The sequence below is a fragment of the Lactuca saligna genome, chromosome 4, assembly GCF_052625555.1.
Source record: "Lactuca saligna cultivar CGN05327 chromosome 4, ASM5262555v1, whole genome shotgun sequence".
NCBI lineage: Eukaryota > Viridiplantae > Streptophyta > Magnoliopsida > Asterales > Asteraceae > Lactuca > Lactuca saligna.
In genome coordinates this window covers 34,120,298-34,126,297 of record NC_136420.1, presented here as the reverse complement: position 1 = coordinate 34,126,297, position 6,000 = coordinate 34,120,298, and positions in this window count along the sequence as shown.

Below are 6,000 nucleotides of genomic sequence, written 5' to 3'. Positions count from 1 at the left end.
CGAAGTGAAAGGTGTATTTTCATCGGCTACCCACAGAAATCCTTCGGTTACCTCTTCTACAGACCCAGTGAGAATGTGGTCTTTGTAGCACGAAGAGGGATCTTTCGCGAGAAAGAATTTATAAGCCGAGGAGACAGTGGGAGGCAGATTGATCTTGAAGAAATTCAAGAATCAATTGGTGAAGGAACCTCAGACACTAGCAATCAACCTGAGGAGGAAACTCCTGTTGATCCAGCTGACGAGTTTGTACCTCCGAGGCGTTCCACACGGGTTAGGAACACACCTTCGTTTTATTATGGTTTTCATATTACTACGGAAGGTGATACGTTTATTAGTGATAGTACACTAGTAAATTTGGATGAACCTAGCAGTGTTAAGGAAGCCATGGCAGGCCCGGAGTCTGCTAAATGGAAGGAGGCTATGGACAGCGAGATACAGTTCATGTATGACAATCAAGTTTGGAACTTGGTTGACAATGTACCAGGCCGTAAAACAGTCGGGTGCAAATGGATCTTCAAGAAGAAGACAAACATGGAAGGAAAAGTGCATACTTATAAGGCTCGACTGGTTGCGAAGGGTTTTACTCAAACTCAAGGTGTTGATTATGATGAAACCTTTTCGCCGGTAGCAAAGATTAAGTGTATTAGGGTTATGTTAGCCATTGCAGCATTTCATGATTATGAAATATGGCAAATGGATGTCAAAACCGCTTTCCTTAATGGAAAGTTGGCTGTGGATGTGTACATGAATTAGCCAGAGGGTTTTGTCAATGCAGAGTACCCTAATAGAGTATGCAAGCTTGAGAAATCCATTTATGGATTAAAACAAGCATCTCGTAGCTGGAATCTTTGTTTTGATGAGAAGGTAAAAGAGTTTGGCTTCTTGAGAAGCGAAGATGAGTCTTGCGTGTATGTCAGAGCTAGTGGGAGTATAGTTAGCTTCTTGGTACTGTATGTGGATGACATACTACTCATAGGAAATGACATCCCAACCTTGCAGGAGGTTAAGTCCTGGCTTGGGAAGTGCTTTGCTATGAAGGACCTAGGGGAGGCTACCTATATCCTAGGGATAAGGATATTAAGAGAAAGGAGTAGAAGACTAATTGGACTTAGTCAGAGTATCTACTTGGATAAGGTGTTGAAAAGGTTCAACATGGAGAATTCCAAGAAAGGAGATTTACCGATCCAAAGCAATACCAAACTGAGTAAGACTCAGAGTCCGAGTACAGAGGCAGAGATAGCTGAGATGAGCCAATTACCATATGCTTCCGCAGTTGGCTCGATCATGTATGCCATGACTTGTACCCGTCATGATGTGGCATTTGCTTTGAGCATGGTCAGCAGGTTTCAGGGGAACCCTGGCAAGGCTCATTGGACCGCGGTAAAGAACATTCTCAAGTACCTACGGAGGACTAAGGATTGGATCCTTACCCTTGGTGGCTGTGATGACTTGAAAGTATTAGGGTATAATGATGCTGGTTTTCAGACTGATAGGGATAATTTCCGCTCTCAGTTGTTACCTAGAGATATGAGTTGTTACCTATGAGTTGGTTGTGCATTGATTGCACGTAAACGCATTAGTAACTTGATGTTATAAAACGTGCCTTTGTGTACAATTCAATAAGTAGTAGAACAAGCATATCAGTCGAAGTTTATTTGTTCCTTCTAGAAATAGAAGCGATATCTGGGCCCCTCGATGATTTTGTGTTGACCCATGTACCAGGCCTGGTCAGAACTAAACCGATGTGTTCAGTGAAGTTCTTCGTCAAACAAATCGGAAAATCAAGAAACAACTGCTAGACAATAAGCAAGACATAGTTCCATGTGTTTGTCCGGCTGATATCATGAGAACAGAGGATTATGTGATCACTTATCTAAAATGGTGCTTCATAGTTCGACAGAGTCTTCATTGTTCGAGGGAGTTTTCGATAGCTACGATTGTTGGTTGGTTCCTGAAGTTATAGGCAAATATAGTTATTAGACTTATCCAAGTGGGAGTCTGTTGGATAAGGTGTCTAAGTCCATAACTTATTTGGTATATACTTGACCCGACCGGCATGGTCCATTTGGGTTGCATCTCATCCAAACTATTATGCATAATTTTATGAGAGTTATACACATATGTTTATTAATATATTATGAGTTATAATATATTAATATGAAGTTACGTTATTTAATTAGTTTTAGTCTTAAATTAATTATGAATTAATTTAGAGATTAAAAGAAAGACTAATTAGATTATGGGCTATTTGTTTTATATAGTGTGGGCTAATACTCATTTGTTAATGGGCTAGGCTTATGTGGAAGTCCATGGATGATCCATGGAGCTTCTAACCCATGGATCCTTGGAAAGGAAAAGACATGGGTTATTAGGGTTTCACCCTAACCATGCACACTATATAAGCATGCTTATGGAGCATGAAATGGAGCCTAAGAGAAAACTAGTGAACTAGTGTGTGTGTGCATGTGTGTGGCCGATTTTATACAAGGTGTATACTCTCTCAAAGTTTTCCAAGAGTTTGTGGTGTTTGTGATTCCATTTGAGGCATTCACACTATTGGTGCTTGGCCCTCAAACTCCTTAGAACCAAACTCACCAAAAGGTATGTAATCTCTTCTAACTCTTTTATGTTGAAATGTTCCCCATGCCATGTTAGATAGGTTATAAACCTTGGAAAATTATTATTTTGCATGTATTTAGACAAACATAGATCCAAGGTTTATTAGGGTTGCATGCATACTTAGGAAGTGTTAGATTGCTCAAAACCCAACATGAAGGCCCTAAGAGGGTGGTCCAAACATGCTAAAGGCTTGGAGAGCACTCCAGATAGACTGATGGCCTGTGAGGCGGTCCAGTCATACTGATGGCTCACTATGCATGTTGTTTACTTATATGTTAATGATATGTTTTATGGCGTTGGTATTTTGGGGGAACTCACTAAGCTTCGGGCTTATAGTTGTTGATTATGTTTCAGGTACCTCTGATGACCATGGTAAGGCGAAGGCATGATCGTAGAGCTCCTACAACTTATGATTTTTATGATTGATTCTGGGATACTCTGACATTATATTATTTCGAAAACAAGTTTTGTAATAATCATGGGTGATAAAATGTTTTAAAAAGTTTAAATTTGGCACGATTTTTATGAATGTTACAATTTAAGCATGAGAGGTTCGAGGCATAGATGGGATAAACATACCAAGCTAAGAAATAGTTGTTTAGGATCCCATAATCTAGGAATTACATATCGTATGTAATTGGTAATCGCTACCTACCAAGTTTGATTAGGTTTATGAGATAAAGGTCACTTAACCATTACTTGTTTCGTTACTTGGATCCTAGACTTTAATAAATTAATGTTTAAAGAAACAATAAAAGATATTAATTTTTAAAGACTAAACATTGAAAATACTAAATGAAACTTTGTTAAATTCTGTTAATAACTGTTAATAGATTTACACCTTGCAAAACCTCTCTCTTGTTGAGTTTCAAGAGACAGTAACATTTGATGGTTATAATTTATATAACTAGTATAATATCTTGAGGTTCTACCCTTAAGATAAATAGAAATTTTATATACTAAAAGATCTCATACCTGAATAACCTCTGCAACCAATTAGTCTGATCATGATACTTTGATGGAAGTATTATTGTGATGATATTGACGTGTCTCACATCATACTGAAGAAATTAACGATAACTTGTAGAAGTATTGGATAATTATGAAACATATCAGATGTCTCATCAAGTAAAGTAGATATTTAATCAGAACACTAGAAATAGCTTCATGTCTGTTCAAGCATTGAATAAAAGGAAGTCTAAGAGAATGTGCACTCATATAGGCTTATACTTCAATTAAGGGAAATATAACATAAAACCAGAATTCAAGAAAGTACCAAATGATTAGTGTTGTTTCTATTGTGGAAGAAACTGGACACTAAAGAAGGAATTGCTCCTCTCATCTCATCATTCTGAAGAAGTCTGACTTGGACAAGACTTTAGATATCTATATGATAGAACTATTTATTTTTTCAATCATTCACTTGAGTATATAATACTTCATGTGACATTAATAATTGATATTATGTGTTGACGATTGGAAGAAATAATCAACTGATTTCTAACGAATGGAATTTCGTTTTGAAGATATAACAAGTGTTGTTGTAGCCTTTTATTTAAACAATAGATGTATTGTACCTATCCTTATAGGGATAGGTAACTGTTGTAATTTATGAATAAATCTAGATTTACTTATCGTTTAATGGATGCTCACATTCATGTTCTGGTACGATGTATTCTGTGTTAAATACTAATATTTTCTCATAATGTTATTGGATTTACTTATCGTTTAATGGATGTTCACATTCATGTTCTGAAACGATGTATTATGTGTTAAATAATATTTTCTCATAATGTTATTTATGAAGTAAATCTATAATCTTTCATTAAATTAATAGTTCTGATAATAACACCTATAAAATCAAATGATATTTAATTGGAACTTATCTACGTCATAATCATCATCACAATATAAATAAGAAGTACATATACCAACTTCAGAATGATGGAATTTTTAAAGGCAGATGAGCTTGATTCATTTGATATATGTGAATCATATTTATATGTGAAGATGATTCGCAAGGGTCTTTATCCATTAGAAGTTAAAGAAAAAAAGGCTTGACAAAGAATTTTACATATGCGATGTATGTAATCTTTTTAATCTTTGAATAGATTTGATGATAGATGTTTATTCAATTTTACTGACGACTTTTATTCGTTATTGTTGAAACCTTTGATTTGCTCAAATTGTTTCATAGTGAAGGTTGAAATACGACTTAATGAGACCATCATTAACCTTTTGTTGTGATAAAGAAGAGTTCTATAAACCAAGTCTTTTTGGAACATCTTATGAGTTGTGGAATTGATTCACAACTTATTTCGAAAAAAATACTCACTCGTCATTAGTATGGTTCTTGTGGCACAGGATCACATGGTCACTTCAATCTATCTTTTGATATTCGAGGTAGCCTTTTGTATTCTCTAGTGGGATACGATCACTTGGCTGCTAGTTGAATGTCAACAGTACAAGTTTTTAGAGAGGATAAAACATAGACCTTGCAGTCTATTATATGATGTTTTAAAAGGAACTATTTACTTTATAAAATTTTGGAATTATGCTCACTACAACAAATATATATTGAATATATTTTTCCAACCAAACAAGTGGATTAGATACGTATATTAGACTGAGGATGAAATGGTTTATCCTTATCTAAAAGGTATAGCGTTATAGAGCTTATGTTAAACAATAAGCTTAACCATTATAGCATCTACTAATTGCATTTATGTTGACTATCCTAAATGATTGTTTAGGATGAAGTCTCCACTAACCACACTATGTTTCATTCCATAAGACAAGTACTTAGACAGTTCTTTTTCTAAGTGCGAGCAATTTGGAACTTTAAGAGATAAAGAACCATAAGTTAAATGCATCATAGTTTGGAACTAGCAAGTGTTCAACTGGTGTTGAATCCTCTCAATAGTTGATCAGAAACTAATAAAACACATAGAGATATATTCATGTATGATTATCAAGTATGTGTTTGATTAATCTTACTCAATATATTGCGAATATAAAGAGTAAGTGAGTTTTCAAAGGAGAAAACATACATGAATGAAAATCTTTCCAAGATTTAAGCTAATATCTCAAAGTAAGAATCTTCTTTCTTATAAGTTAATTACATGGTGTGATTTACTGATGAATCTAGATGACTCTTGTGTTTTCTACAAAGCTAGTGGGAGCGTAGTAACATTCCTAATGTTATATGTAGTCGACATATTAATTCATGGAATAAGGATTTATATAGATAGATCAATTTTACTTAAAGGATTAAGTAAAATTGCATTAATTGTCAAGGATCTTAAAGAGTTTAAGATAAAGGACTCTAAGAGAGTTATCTTGTCAAAAACCACATGACATGATTTTGAGCAAAATCCTAGT